The 15,094-nt window shown below is 37.8% G+C and overlaps 1 protein-coding gene across 1 annotated transcript in view; it reads right to left on the bottom strand.

Moving 5' to 3' along the window:
- Nucleotides 1-15,094, bottom strand: part of PAFAH1B1 (platelet activating factor acetylhydrolase 1b regulatory subunit 1) — an 86,854-nt gene that overhangs the window by 50,468 nt on the left and 21,292 nt on the right. The gene's annotated exons all lie outside the window — the stretch shown is intronic.

Below are 15,094 nucleotides of genomic sequence, written 5' to 3'. Positions count from 1 at the left end.
TCTTTTAAAAAATCATAACTGAAGTAATCTTCAAGACTGAATATGTCAGTAATAATCTTAGAATAGTTGATATTATTATGTAAAAAAGTATTCAGCAAACACATGCCCTCTTAACCAATGCATTTAATCAAGAAACAATTTCATGTTATTTCAATTTATTTTGTGTTCTTTAGAAGCACCTGTTTTCAAAATAAAAAACTGAATGGACTACCCTAAAGTCTATGTGCTCATACACTAATCCAATTCTCTAACCCAGTTTTTGGATAATATTACTCAGTATTTCAGAGCTCTTTCCTTATATTTGTAACACTGTAAAATCAATTCCTATATAACATCTAAAAAGTATTGTGATCAGTTTAATCAGAGTAAATGTAGGTAAAAGTTAAGAAAAATAAAAAACTATTTCTTTTCTTTAAGAATTATTCTTTAAATCTCCTATTTTACAAAAAAAAAGTAAGTTTAGTTTATCTTCTCACACTGTACAAAAAATAGCTAGAAAGAATTTCCACTGTGTTTAGAAAATATATTTGAGATAGTCTTACTTAAAATGCAGACTACTGGTACATACAAAATTCTGTTGGCAGGGACACTTGAAAGAAACAGGAAATCATCCTCTAAATAAAATGAAATTAACATTTAATGAAGGGCCTGTGGGACCACCTATCAAGAGACACATCATGGATAGAAGAGACAAAGACTGTTTCTTGAGTACCTTTTTCGTGCTATGCCAGTCACACCGTTCTATGCAAAGGGGATACAGTGGTGAATAAGCCAGTCAAGGAGTAGAAAAAAATGAGAGCAAACCCTGGTTTTAAATATGATCCCTAAGTCAAAAAGTGAGTGCTCAGATGTTCCCAATGGACATGGGAAGATCTTTCTCTGTTTAGCAATTCTAGCAAATATAATCAGGGATTTATTTTATGATCTTTAATGATTCTTCCAACCTAGAGACCACCTGGCTCAAAATGACAGCTGAAAAGCACCACATCTCTTTAAATCTAGAAAAATATGACTAAATGTCAGTAATAAATAGTGGAATGAGAACCAAACACAATGGACACCCCAGAAAACCATCTCTCTTTGGTATTTAACACCTTCTAGTTATTTAAGCCTTACTTTTCTAAGTCTTAACCATCACCAAGCAAAAGCATCTAGGGACTCCTACACTCTGATAAAGGTCACATTAGGGTAAGGCTTATCTGATGTGAACTGTCTACAGGTTTCTATTATCTGGAACAATGGTAATCCACAGGGTCCAATTTAATTATGGAGAGACTACCTCTAGCCAAAAAACTAAACCAATGTACAAGAATAACGGCAGTAGAATACTAGGATGATCTAATAAAAATAAAACCAAGACGTAAACAAATCAGTGAATGTGTAACTGTGTACTGCACAATTTATCAATTCATGAAGCATTTACAAAACACCAGTACCAGGCACCAGGTCTAATGAAGGAAAATACTTGGTCTTTACACTCAAGAAGTTTAAAGTCTACTGAACAGTCAGTTACAACGGTGCAAAAAGGGGCACCTGGGTGGCTCAGCTGGCTAAGCATCCAACTTGATTTCAGTTTAGGTCATGATCTCAGGATCATGAGATCGAGCCCCACATTGGGCTCTGTGCTAGGTGTGGAGTCTGCTTGAGATTCTCTCCCTCTGTCCCTTCCCCTTGCTCTCTCTCTCTCAAATAAATAAAATCTAAAAACAAACAAAAAACCACCAGTGCAAAAGCAGAACAAGTATTACATAGGAGGCGATGACTCAGGATGATCATAAAACAAGCTCAGGTCTTTACATTTATCCTAGGGGCAATGGGGAACCATTAGATACGTTTTTCAGAAAAATCACTATGGACCAGAAAGACAGGAAAGGAACAGACCAGACAGGAGGCTTACAGTAATGAAGGGGATAGATGATAGGGATTCACACTAGCATAGCAGCAGTGAAATGAAGAGAATTACTTGAATTTAAATTATTAACCAGGTAAGTCTTACGTGACTGGTGACTAGATTTGAGCAGCAAGGTGTGAGAAGGGTCAAGCAAGGAGTCAAGGATAACTTCCAGAGATTTCTGGCTTAGAACTATGTTGAACAGGAAACTCCTATGTGTGAGGGGATGAGGAAAGTTATGATTCATTCCATTTTAGGTATAGTTGATTCAAAGGTGCCTGCGAGATTTTTAGTAGGAAATAGTACAAACAAGTGAGCTCTGAAGAGAATCAACCTACCAAAAAAACCCAAAACCCAAAAACCAAAAAATGATTTGGCACTTATCATTTTAGAGATGGTGTAACTGAAACCATGACAATGGAGGAGCCATGGAGAATGCGCAGAGCTAGACGAGCAGAGGGCTTAGGCTAGAGCCAAGCAGAACAAGACCAACACCTAAAAAAAAAAAAAAAAGTCTACAACTGAGGCTGAGAGAAAGCAGTTAAAGAAGTAAAAGTAAAAACAGGAAAGAGTACATCACAGAAGCCAAGGAGTATTTCAAAAGTGGCAATCAACAGTATCCAACATTATCCAACTACTAAGCAAAATAAGGTCTGAAATGGGTCTGCTCCATTCCGTATAGAGCCCACTGATAACCTTGACGAGAATGGTTTCAGTAAAATGATAAGGATATGGTTGAACATACAGAAACCATATATAAATGTCTGATAAGTGCAGGGAGATGAAGTAAAAACAGTACCATAAATAAGTATCTTTCGAAATAGCTGGAAATGTTAAAAGGTTTTTCTCAACCAAATGAGATGCTTAAATGCTACTGGTGGAGGAAAAAAAAGACACAGAAGAAATGAAGAAAGGAATAAAGAATTTTAATATCACCATTTTCACCCCCTAATCAACCAAAGGCAAACAGACAACCAGACACGATGTATCCCATGATAGAATAACACTGCACCACCTATAAAATATTCTTGCCACAAAATCAAATCTGAATCTGTTTAAGTCTCTGGCTCCAACTATCTATTTGCAAGAAGTACAAAGGGCAGAGGAATATGTTAAAAGACACCATGGGGATATAACCAGCAATATGCAGACTGTGAAAAGCCTTATAAAATAAATGACCCAGTTTCTTCAAATAAATTCCAAGGAAAAGAAGAAAAAGAACCAGAGAGGGAAACCTACAGATTGATAAAGACAAAAGTGACATATCAACAATTGCAGTTTACAGACCTTATTTAGATTTGGAATTTTAAAAAACTGTTTGAAAAATAAACTGCAAAATAAATCAATGAACAAATATTTGGGGAAAATGAACATCCATTGGATGGAGGTCTGATGATATATTAAAGAGTAATTGTGAATTTTTCAAGAATCATAATGGTATTGTGGTTTTTACTTTTTATTATTTATTTTTAGAGAGCGAGCGAGCTCGTGCATGCAGGGGTGGCAGGGCAGAGAGAGAGGGAGAATCCTAAGCAGGCTCCAGGCCCAGCCAGATGTGGGGCTGTGTCTCAACCCTGAGATCATGACCTGAGCCGAAATCAAGAGTCAGGCGCTTAACCAACTGAGCCACCCAGGCATCCCAATATTGTGGTTATTTTTAAGACTTTTAGAAATATACAACAAGGGGCACCTGGGTGGCTCAGTCGTTAAGCATCTGCCTTCGGCTCAGGTCATGATCCCAGGGTCCTGGGATCGAGCCCCACATCAGGCTCCCTGCTTGGCAGGAAGCCTACTTCTCCCTCTCCCAGTCGCCCTGCTTGTGTTCCTGCTCTTGCTGTCTCTCTGTCAAATAAATAAATAAAATCTTAAAAAAAAAAAAAAAGAAATATACAACAAAAAATTTATCAGTAAAATGATATGTCTGGGATATAGGTCAAAAAAATTTGCGTGGTGGGGCGCCTAGCTTGCTCAGTTGGTGGACAATGCAACTCTTGATCTTGGGGTTGTGAGTTCAAGCCCCACATTGGGTGTAAAGTTTACATAAAAATAAAATGTTGGGGCTAAGAATCTAAGAATATAATGTACAGTATTTCTCAGATTTACCTTTTAGCTTGATTAGCATTTTAACATATAACTGCAAAATATCACATGACAAAAGAAAGAAATGGTTCTCCAACAGAGCAAAAGAGACAGTTTAGGATATTTTGCAATGAACAATCTATATTTATAACCAACAGTACAAATAAACCAGGCAATATTTTCATACCACCTGGTAAAGGAGTTCTTAATCTTTTTTGGGGGTCACTGGATTCCTTTGAAAATGTAATGAAAATCAAGATCTCTTCCCTCAAAGAAGCACATATAAACAAAATATTACATGCATCTCAAGGCAGTTTCCAAATTCTTCCAAAGTCAACATAATGAATGAGAAGACTTAACATTTTTTAAATGTATTCTGGCAGCACTTCAATAATCCCTTCTAAGCTACTTGTATATATTACAAACATATTTCAAAGAAGAGTCTCATTTATTCATTTGCATGTCAATATCTAGGCGTTCTTAGAGATCAGATCTGTGTTGCCTAAGCACTAGAAACAAGCTTCAGTATGTTTTTTGGAATGCAGAATTCTTAACCATTCTATATTCTAATATTATATCTGTTCATCTGCTATACAAATGCAGCTCTCCAAAACAACGTTTATTGCTTGGATAAGTACCTCACCATAGAAAGAAGGGGAAAAGTAAAAAAGAAAAGATAAATAACTGAGCATTAAAAAAATGTTACAAAACTGGATGGTGAGTGAATTAATTTAAATTCTTTTCATTTTCAGTTTCCATGTGTTATCATAGGTTTCACACTTATTAAAACTTATAACATATTTCATTAATAATTTATTTTGTACATTGGTCCCTGCTAACCATGAGTTTATGAAATAGGGAAAATACAGAAAATAAAAGATGTGTGTAAGGGAAAAACAAACAACTAACTATATGTTAACAGTAGATATTAACAAATATACAATGGAAATAATCAGATTTGTTATTAAATGTAGACCTAAGAGTTTAGGAGAGACACCAAAGACCTACACTACAGTAATTGGATAATTACCAATAACTCCTGCTCTCATGAAATTGTCACTTGACAATGCTTTATTTAAAGAGGGTCAGCAGAGGGGTGCCTAGGTGGCTCAGTCAGTTAAGCATCTGCCTTCGGCTCCAGTCAAGATCCCAGGGTTTTGGCTTCTCTCTCTGCCCCTCCCCCATTCTCTCTTTCACGTCCTCTCTCAAATAAAATCTTAAAAAAAAAAAAAGAGGATCAGCGTATTATCTACCTTGCTTGAATAGCACATATATTATAGCTCATATTCCTAATCCAAACAGTATTTTCCAGATACAGCAATGGGGCAAGGCAGAAACTACTGCCAATCAAGATTTACTGAGTACCTTTGCACACTAGTTAATTTTTAGAAGTTAAATAAAATCTGTTGTTTCCCAATTAACTGCATGTTTCATGGTACTTTGAAAATTGTTACGTTTTTAGCATAGTTCCAAAAAACAATTTTTCTCAAAGTCACTAATAGGATGTAAGGTATTTTATTAATATGCATGCCTATTCATATTACAGATATACCTCTCCTGGTGCTTCCAACTATTTTACCTATTATCCTTACATAGATTTTATATACAATAATTCAATAAAGAGAAATAAAGATAACCTCTTTTTAAAAAGATTTTTATTGGGTGCCTGAGTGGCTCAGTTGTTAAGCGTCTGCCTTCGGCTCAAGTCATCATTCCACGTCCTGGGATCAAGCCCCACATCGGGCTCCCTGCTCAGCGGGACGCCTGCCTTCTCCCGCTCCCACTCCCCCTGCTTTTGTTTCCTCTCTCGCTGTCTCTGTCTCTGTCAAAAAATAAATAAAATCTTTAAAAAAATAAAAATAAAAAATAAAAAGATTTTTATTTATTTGAGAGTGAGAGAGCAAGAGCACAAGTGGGGTCAGGGACAGAGGGAGAGGGAGAAGCAGACTCCCTGCTGAGCAGGGAGCCTGACATGGGGCTCAATCCCAGGACCCTGGGATCATGATCTGAGCCAAAGGCAGACGCTTAACCAACTGAGCCACACAGGTGCCCCTTTTTTTTTTTCACAAGGTGGTAAAAAAGGGTGAAAAAATACTTGTCTATAATTTAATGAATTAAGATCTCAAATTGGGGGCGCCTGGGTGGCTCAGTTGGTTAAGCGACTGCCTTCGGCTCAGGTCATGATCCTGGAGTCCCGGGATCGAGTCCCGCATCGGGCTCCCTGCTCAGCGGGGAGTCTGCTTCTCCCTCTGACCCTCCCCCCTCTCATGTGCTCTCTCTCTCTCTTTCAAATAAATAAATAAAATCTTTAAAAAAAAAAAAAAGATCTCAAATTGGCTTAAACAACTAAAAGCTACTTTCTTAGTTGACACTAGCCATACATTACATTTCAAAAGAATCAGACCAAGGGGTGCCTAGGTGGCTCAGTTGGTTAAGCCTCCAACTTCTTTTTTTTATTTAAAGATTTTATTTATTTTTTGACAGAGAGAGACACAGCAAGAGAGGGAACACAAGCAGGGGGAGTGGGAGAGGGAGAGGGAGAAGCAGGCTTCCTGCTGAGCAGAGAGCCCGACGTGGGACTCGATCCCAGGACCCTGGGATCATGACCTGAGCTGAAGGCAGATGCCTAACGACTGAGCCACCAAGGTGGCCCAAGCCTCCAACTCTTGAGTTTGGCTCAGGTCATGGTCTCAGGATCATGAGATAGAGCCCCACGTAGGACTCAGGGCTAACGGTGGGTGTGGAGTGCGGAGCCTGCTTAAGATTCTCCCTCTCCTTCTGCCCCTCCCCACCCTCCCTGCTGGCTTTCTCTTAAAAAAGAATCAGACAGAAAGAATCAGACCAAGGTTTTTTAAAGAACAACAGATAACCAGCATCAAACAAAAAAGAGACATAAATAAAACTGCCTATTCATGTTATATGCCATAACTGTTTTTAGATAATCAAATTAACACATAGTTAAGTTCTAAGCTTCTCTCAACTATGAAATGGACTTAAATGTGAAATATACCTCAGGATTTAGTGAGGATTAACCAGGATAATAATATAAACAAATTCTATAACTAATACCATACACGTTAACCTCTGCCATCAGTTTTGAACTTTAAATGTATTTTAAAAATCCCAGCTTAAATACGATGAATACCTGCAATGAACCTGGGACATGATTTCTTATCAAAGTTCTTGTTCACTTATTTTTGACACTTTTTTCATAAAGTGTAACAAAGAATGAGTATGATCCAGGTAGTGTCACATGACTGATGTTCTGTAAATTTTGAGAAATGAAAACTGAAGCAATCACCTCCCAAAACATGGTCTTTCCCCCTGAAAAAGAAATGTTTTTTTTTTCACTGTGCCATCATCTTTTCCCCTTGCTCTCTCTGAATTGTTTGCACCATCCAAATCATTCTGATCTATGTACAACTAACCTATCAGAATATACATATGTGGGGCGCCTGGGTGGCTCTGGCTCAGTCAGTTAAGTGTCTGCCTTCAGCTCAGGTCATGATCTCAGTATTCTGGGATGGAGCCCCGTATCAGGCTGCCCGCTCAGCAGGGAGTCTGCATCTCCTTCTCCCTCTGCCACCCCCAAATAAATGAAATCTTTAAAAAAAAGGCAACACACATCCATGTTTTGATTTACACATTTACACAAGCTTCAGTATGTTTTTTGGAATGCAGAATTCCATGGTATGGGATAAAAAAGGAACATCTCTCCTTTAAATAATTAGTGGTGGGTATTTTGGGTGTTCCTGCAAATTCTTTATCACTTTATCAAGATGATGCTCCTTAACATGACATCAGACCTAATACCAGGTTACAGGTTTCTCTAAGCTCTCATATTTGACTCTGAATATTATTCTAGGTAAAAATATTTAAAACTGCATCATTAATGCTACGCTGCAATGCAGTCAATAATGAAAAAAAAAAATAAGTAAACTTACCTGTGAAGTCAATGCACTGAATATTCTGAAAAATACCTCAGTATATAGTTTAAATCCATGAGATTACCTAGGACAAAGTACTTCCTAAGAGTAGTTTCATTTCCTTAATTCAATCTTTATGATTTCCTCACTTTTCCATCTACAGAGATGTTTCTAGAGTTCTGAAATCATTTTCTAATAAAAATAAAGTTGGCAAAATTAACCAAACTATTAACTGTCCTTTGCAGTATCTTATGCTCTGTGTTAACAATTAAGTATGAGAAAAGTTTTCGCCCATGCCCACAATTTGATAATGTTAGATCACTGAAAGTTTTTTTTTTTTTTTTTTTTTAAGATTTTATTTATTTGACAGAGAGAGCACAAGCAGAGGGAGACAGAGGGAGAAGCAGGCTCCCTGCTGAGCAAGGAGCCCGATGTGGGACTCGATCCCAGGACCCTGGGATCATGACCTGAGCCGAAGGCAGCCGCTTAACCGACTGAGCCACCCAGGCGTCCCTCACTGAAAGTTCTTAATCAAATACTTAGGCTTTAATGTATACTTGTTCTTACTCTCTTCCAGCTTGGAGACCCATGATTCATTGGTTCTTGCTGTTAGCAGGCAATAACAAAAAAGACTAGACTGATCCATCATTGAGAGACAAAGCTCAGGCATAGTTCCCTGAAAAAGTAAAATTCTTCCAATAGCTACACCATTTCCTCATTTCCTATTAGTTATAGCCAACAACCATATCTCATTTTGCAAGATTTAAGTCACTCATCAAATAAATATCCGGGTACATATAAAAATATTCTGCATTTTTCAATGAGCCTTGGGCCAAGGATTAAAATACCACTTTTTCACAGAGAATTATTCTTACTAATCTCAAGTCTAGTAACTCTAATATTTTTTTTTTTAAGGGATTTTATTTATTTTTTTCTAATATTTTATTTATTTATTTGAGAGAGAGAGAGCGAGAGAGAGCACAAGCGGGAAGGAGCAGGAGAAGCAGGCTCCCCACTGAGCAGGGAGCCCGATGCGGGGCCCGATCCCAGGACCCCGGGATCATGACCTGAGCCGAAGGCAGACGCTTAACGACTGAGCCACCCAGGCGCCCCTAGTAACTCTAATATTAAAGGCAGGTGTTTGTAAATAGATGCTCCGTAGCTAGATTATGAATCTGAAGAAACAAAGCAGAAAGTTTTTGGGCTTTGAAACTGGACATAGACTTAAGTAACACAATATAAATCATATCTAGATGTCCATTTTTTCTTTTAGAATCAATCTTTTTTGCCTTTGTCTTTTGCTTGTCACTAGAACTATGCTATGAGATGGTTTCTATTATACCTCCTTTGATGGTTAATTTCATGTGTCAACTTGGCCAGGCCACAGTAGCCAGATACTTTGTCAAACACTTGTTTAGACATTGCTATGAAGGTATTTTTTAGATGAGATTAACATTTAAATCAGTTGACAGTGAGTAAAGCAGATTACCCAACCCCATACCCCATAATGTAGATGGGTTTCATCCAATTAACTGAAGGCCATAAGAGAAAAGACTTACACAACCCCTGAGGAAGAGGGAATTTTGACAGCCGACTGTCTTTGGACTCTAGCTGCAACTCAACTCTTTCCTGGATCTCCATCTGGGCAGCCTACCCTGTAAATTTTGGACTCGCCAACCTTTACAATCATGTGAATCAATTACTTAAAATCTAACCCACCCACCCTTAAGAAAAAGAGAGAGAGTTACTTTTTTTCTTTTAAATATATACATACATTCTATTAGTTCTGTTTCTCTGGAGAACCCTAATATACCCCCATATCCTCAGTTCTGTTACGATAATATAGCAGCCTTTATTATTATAGGCTTAGCATGTCAATAAACTCTACTGGAATAAATACTCTCCACCCCTCATACTGCTTAAACTCTACTCCCTGGATACCCTCCAGGCAAATCAATGCCTTCAAGGGTTATCAAACGTAAAAAACCCACTTCCAACCTACAACAAACAAGAAAGATATCCTCAACAAGGGCTACTGACATGCAAACAGGTAACTAAGAACTCACCCTACCTATTGTGTTTTCATCTCTCTCTCCACTAAGTGTCTGATATTCACTACCATTACAATTTATAAGCACTATCTTGTTACTGCTGATCTTTCCTTTCTTCCCATTTTTTTCTCCTTGTTTCTTGGCCTGTCTACCTCATCATTTCTTGGCTCTCCCTTTACAGACATTAATCAGCATGCATCCCCACAATCCCATGGCACACCCATCAAACATGTTAGATATAATCGTCATCCCAGCAGTGTTTACTTGTTGATGGGTGCTCAAATACTGCTTCTTCACTGATTAAAAAGTGAAAATTTCCTCCTCTTCCTTGACTTAAGGCATGAAGCCATTTTGAAGGTTCCAAAGAAACTGAATTCTGATTTATTTAGATTTTATTGTGTATCACTTTCTAGTGCTTTTCATCTGAAACGAGTTGTTCTGCATGTTACAACTGTGTATGCCTATCAACAGTGAAAGGGAATGTGCAAAAGACTTTTTTTTTTTGAAGATTTGAGAGCAAGAGAGAGGGAGAGTGAGTGAGCGAGCAAGCCCGAGCGGGGGTAGGGAGAGAGGGAGAAGCAGGCTCCCTGCTGAGCAGGGAGCCTGATGTGGGGTTCCATCCCAGGACCTTGAGATCCTGACCTGAGCTGAAGGCATATGCTTAACTGACTGAGCCACCCAGGTGCCCCAAATATTTCTTGTTTTAATATGATTTTAGAGATTGTGGGTCATTTCTTTTCACTTCAGTGTCAAAACACACTTAAATGGAAACAAAAGGAAAAGATCTAGTTTTATGATAATTTTACATACAGCCTGATAAGAACACTGACAAAACAAAATGGTTCTCAAATATAAACTATTCCTTCTAAAAATGTCATTTCCTGTAAATTGTGTTTTACTTTATCAAATCCATTATTTCCAGATTCTCTGGGATTCCATGATGCCAAATAAATATCTTATAAAAATGAAAATTACTAAATTATACTACTTACGCTCTTTCAATTTGGATTCTATTATACTATTTGACATCAAAAGAAAATGAATTCAACAAACTGATGCCAGTGACCTCTGCAAGTTTAAATCCATTTAGACAATGATTCTTTAGGTTGAAAAACACCTATGGGAATCAGAACAATAAATGCCACATGTGTATTTTTGTCAAACTGGATATATTAAAATAGTTGAAGAAGGAAATAACCAGGTGTACATTAGAACCACTTGAGGAACTTCCTGAAGATAATCATGGTAAAGGGTCTTATCCTCAGAGATTCTGAGGAGACATCTAAATTTTTTAAAAGTCTCCAAGTGATTCTGATGCACATCCTCAGTAGAAAACCATACCCTCAACAGTATAAACTACAGCCAGTCCTAAAGGGTTAAAAGCAAAATTTCATCAAGAAATCATCAGTGTCAGAAAATGGTATCTGGGCTCCAAGGGCAAAAATCAAATTACAAGGCCAAGTTACTCAGATTTCAACAGTAATTCCAACTGCCACTCAAATTCAAAAAAAAATTTACAAGACTCCTCAGATATGAAGAGGTATTATATTAACAGGAAAAAGAGGTCAATCCAACATTTTGAAATAAGTATTTTTCATTACAGTTAAGCTTTTATTAAGATTTTTAAAAAAGATTTTATTTATTCATTTTATTTGAGAGTGTGTGTGCTCATGTGCGCACACACGCAAGCAAGGGGAGGGGCAGAGGGAGAGAGAGAATTCCAAGCAGACTCCACACCAAGTGCAGAGCTGGAGGGATATGGGGGTTGATCTCACACCCTGGGATCCTGATCTGAGTGGAAACCAGGAGTCAGAGGCTTAACTAGCTGTGCCACCCAGGCGCCCCTCATTAAAGATTTTTAAAAAATACTTCAAGAAGGGGTTCCTGGGTGGCTCAGTCGGTTAAGCATCTGCCTTTGGGTAATGATCTCGGGGTCCTGGGATCAAGCCCTTCATCTGGCCCACCACTCAGCAGGGAGTCTTCTCCCTCTGCCCCTCCCCTTGTTTGTTTGCTCTTTCCCTCGTTCCCTCTCTCAAATAAATAAATAAAATCTTAAAAAAATACTTCAAGCTGGCCTGTTCATTATTTAAATAGTCTTCCTGGTATGTTCTCATAGACAACATTCTTTTGCATCTATATTAACTTTGTTACCTTTTATTTTGATTGTGTCTTCTCCCCAAGAACCAGAAAGTAAGTATTTTAGGTTTTGCCAACCTCAGTATCTACAGCAAGAAAACAACAATAAACAATATGTAAAGGGCGCCTGGGTGGCTCAGTTGGTTAAGCGACTGCCTTCGGCTCAGGTCATGATCCTGGAGTCCTGGGATCGAGTCCCGCATCGGGCTCCCTGCTCAGCAGGGAGCCTGCTTCTCCCTCTGACCCTCCCCCCTCTCATGTGCTCTCTCTCTCTCATTCTCTCTGTCTCAAATAAATAAATAAAAATAAATCTTTAAAAAAAAAAAAAAAAAAAAAACAATATGTAAAGCCATTTGCAAGGACGTGAATGGAGCTAGAGATGCTATTTGTCTTTCTGGGACTTATTTCGCTTAGCTAGAGAGTATTATGCTAAGTGAAATAAGTCAGAGAAAGACAGCATGATTTCACTCATATGTGGAATTTAAGAAGCAAAACAAACGAATAAAGCAGAAAAAAAAAAGAGAGAGAGAGAGAGAGAGAGGCAAACCAAGAAGCAGACTCTTAACTATAGAGAACAAACTGATGGTGACCAGAAGGAAAGTGGGTGGGGGGGATATGTTAAATAGGTGATGGGGATTAAGGAGTACAGTGTACTCCTTAATCAGGTGTACAATACACTATATTGTACACCTGAAACTAATATTACATTGTATGTTAACTGGAATTTAAATAAAAACTTAAAAAAAAGATGAGGGGCGCCTGGATGGCCAATCAGTTGAATATTTGACTCTTGATTTCGGCTCAGGTCATGATCTCAGGGTCGTGAGACTGAGCCCCACATCGGGCTCCAAGCTCAGTGTAGAGCCTGCTTGGGATTCTCTTTCCCTCTCCCTCTGTCCCGACCCACCACCTTGTGCTCTCACACACAAACACACTCTATCTCAAAAAAAAAAAAAAAAGATTAAAAAAACAATATGTAAAGAACAGGTGTGTTTCTGTTCCAATTAAACTTTATTGAAACTGAACTTTGAATTTCATGCAATCTTTTTTTAACAAATTGATAATTTATAAAATTAACAAATTTTTTATAAAATAAAAGTTTACAAAATATTCTTTTGCTTTTTTCAAGCACTAAAAATTGTAAAATTAATGCTTAGCTCATAGGCTGTACAAAAAGAAGTAGCAGGCAGGACTTGGTTTGCCAGCCATAATTTCCAAACCCCCTTAACCAAACAAATGAAGTTAACTGATACAGGCCACTTTTACTAATAGGATCTATTTCACAAAATTGTCGAGCAGATTGAATGAGTTGATTATATATAAAGTGCTTACAACAGTACCTGGTACATAGGAAGTGCTATATGATTTTATATATCTATACCTTAATTTCTTTCTGTATCTTCTCTATTTTGTTTAATATCCCCTCCCCTATTAGCCTATCACACTGAAATATTTTGTCTAAAATCTGTTATAAAAAGGGAAAATCCTTCATTGTTGAGGGAGAAAAAGTATTCAATAATGATTCGTTTTTCCTTGAAACTAACTTTCTAGCTCTCTTTCCCAAAAATCTAAAGTAAATACCTACCTGCAATTTATCCATAGCAGTAGTCCTATTAACTGCAATCTCAGGCAAAAAACAAAACAAAACATCTTACCTACCTACTAAGACCTCAGAGGAGGACATAAAGAATCCTAATTTCCAACACACTAATGCAATTGCATTTAGGAAGGACTTGCCTATGAATGCACCATTGCATGATAACCAAGGTATAGCTTACAAATTCAGGTTTAAGAGTACTTTTTTCCTTTAATCAATTAGCAAAAGAAAGTTAGTGATTCTCATCCTGGCCTGGCCCAGACTAATACTAAAATGTGAGTCAAAGAATCTAAGGAAAAGCTACCTAGAACACGAGTAAGGCCATTATCTCCAGAAAGGTATAATGATGCAGCATTCCACATGTTTAAGTCTTCATTATTAAATGTTTTATTTTGGGTACACTCCCCTTACCATGTTTTGCAATTTTCCTTTCCCCTTCAAGATTCAGCCTGAAAGCAGTCTATCACTACCTCTGTGAAGCCCACTCTGGCTAGCACACTCCCCTTTGCAGAGGTAGGTTCCCTCTTTTTTAGTCTTACTGTATCATGTATACATATATATATATAACCCTAATAACCATTTACTGACACTACATGCTAGGCTTCTTTACTACAATGTTTAATTCTCACAATACCCAACAAAGAAACTAATATCCTCATTTAACAGATGAAGAAGTCATGTATCCAAGGTCAAACAGTTGGATATTGGCAGGACCAGGATTCAAACCAGGTTTGCTTTTGACTCCCACACCAATGGTTTCAAACAGCAGGAATGTGAACAGAGAGGAGGCTAAGTAGGCAAGACTCTCTTTTTATCTGCTTATATATTGAGTTTCTGCATACAAGGTTGTTTGGGAAAAGTTTCCACTCTTAAGATAAATTTGAGGAGCACCTGGGTGGCTCAGTCTGACTCTTGATTTCAGTTCAGGTCATGATCTTGGGAGTCCTGGGATTGAGACCTGCTTCAGGCTCCACGCTCAGCAGTGGAGTCTGCTAAAGGATTTTCTCCCTCTCCCTCTGCCCCTTCCCCCCCTGCCTTCACACACACCCTCTCTCTCTCTCAAATAAATAAATCTTTAAAAAAAAGATAAATTTGAAAAATCACTGATACTACCTTGTGTCGCACATTCTTTCTAAGTAACTATATATATATGCCATCTCCAGTACCACACTGACCTCCTTAGAAGGCAAACACTGAACTGAATTTCTTTGCCTCTAGAACCAGGCATAGGGTCTTGGCACTCAAAAAATGTTTGCAGGGAATCAAGCCTTCAAAGCAAAACTTTCCAAATTAATTAACTATACTTCCACAGTTACAGGCAATTATAAAATAATTTATAACTGCATAGCAATTTATACTTAATGAAATTCTTTCATATACATATTATCTTCTTAAAAAAGAAAAACCAAGCTGA

The sequence above is a fragment of the Phoca vitulina genome, unplaced genomic scaffold, assembly GCF_004348235.1.
Source record: "Phoca vitulina isolate PV1807 unplaced genomic scaffold, GSC_HSeal_1.0 scaffold40, whole genome shotgun sequence".
Classification (NCBI taxonomy): domain Eukaryota; kingdom Metazoa; phylum Chordata; class Mammalia; order Carnivora; family Phocidae; genus Phoca; species Phoca vitulina.
This window is presented reverse-complemented; position numbering and strand designations above follow the sequence as displayed.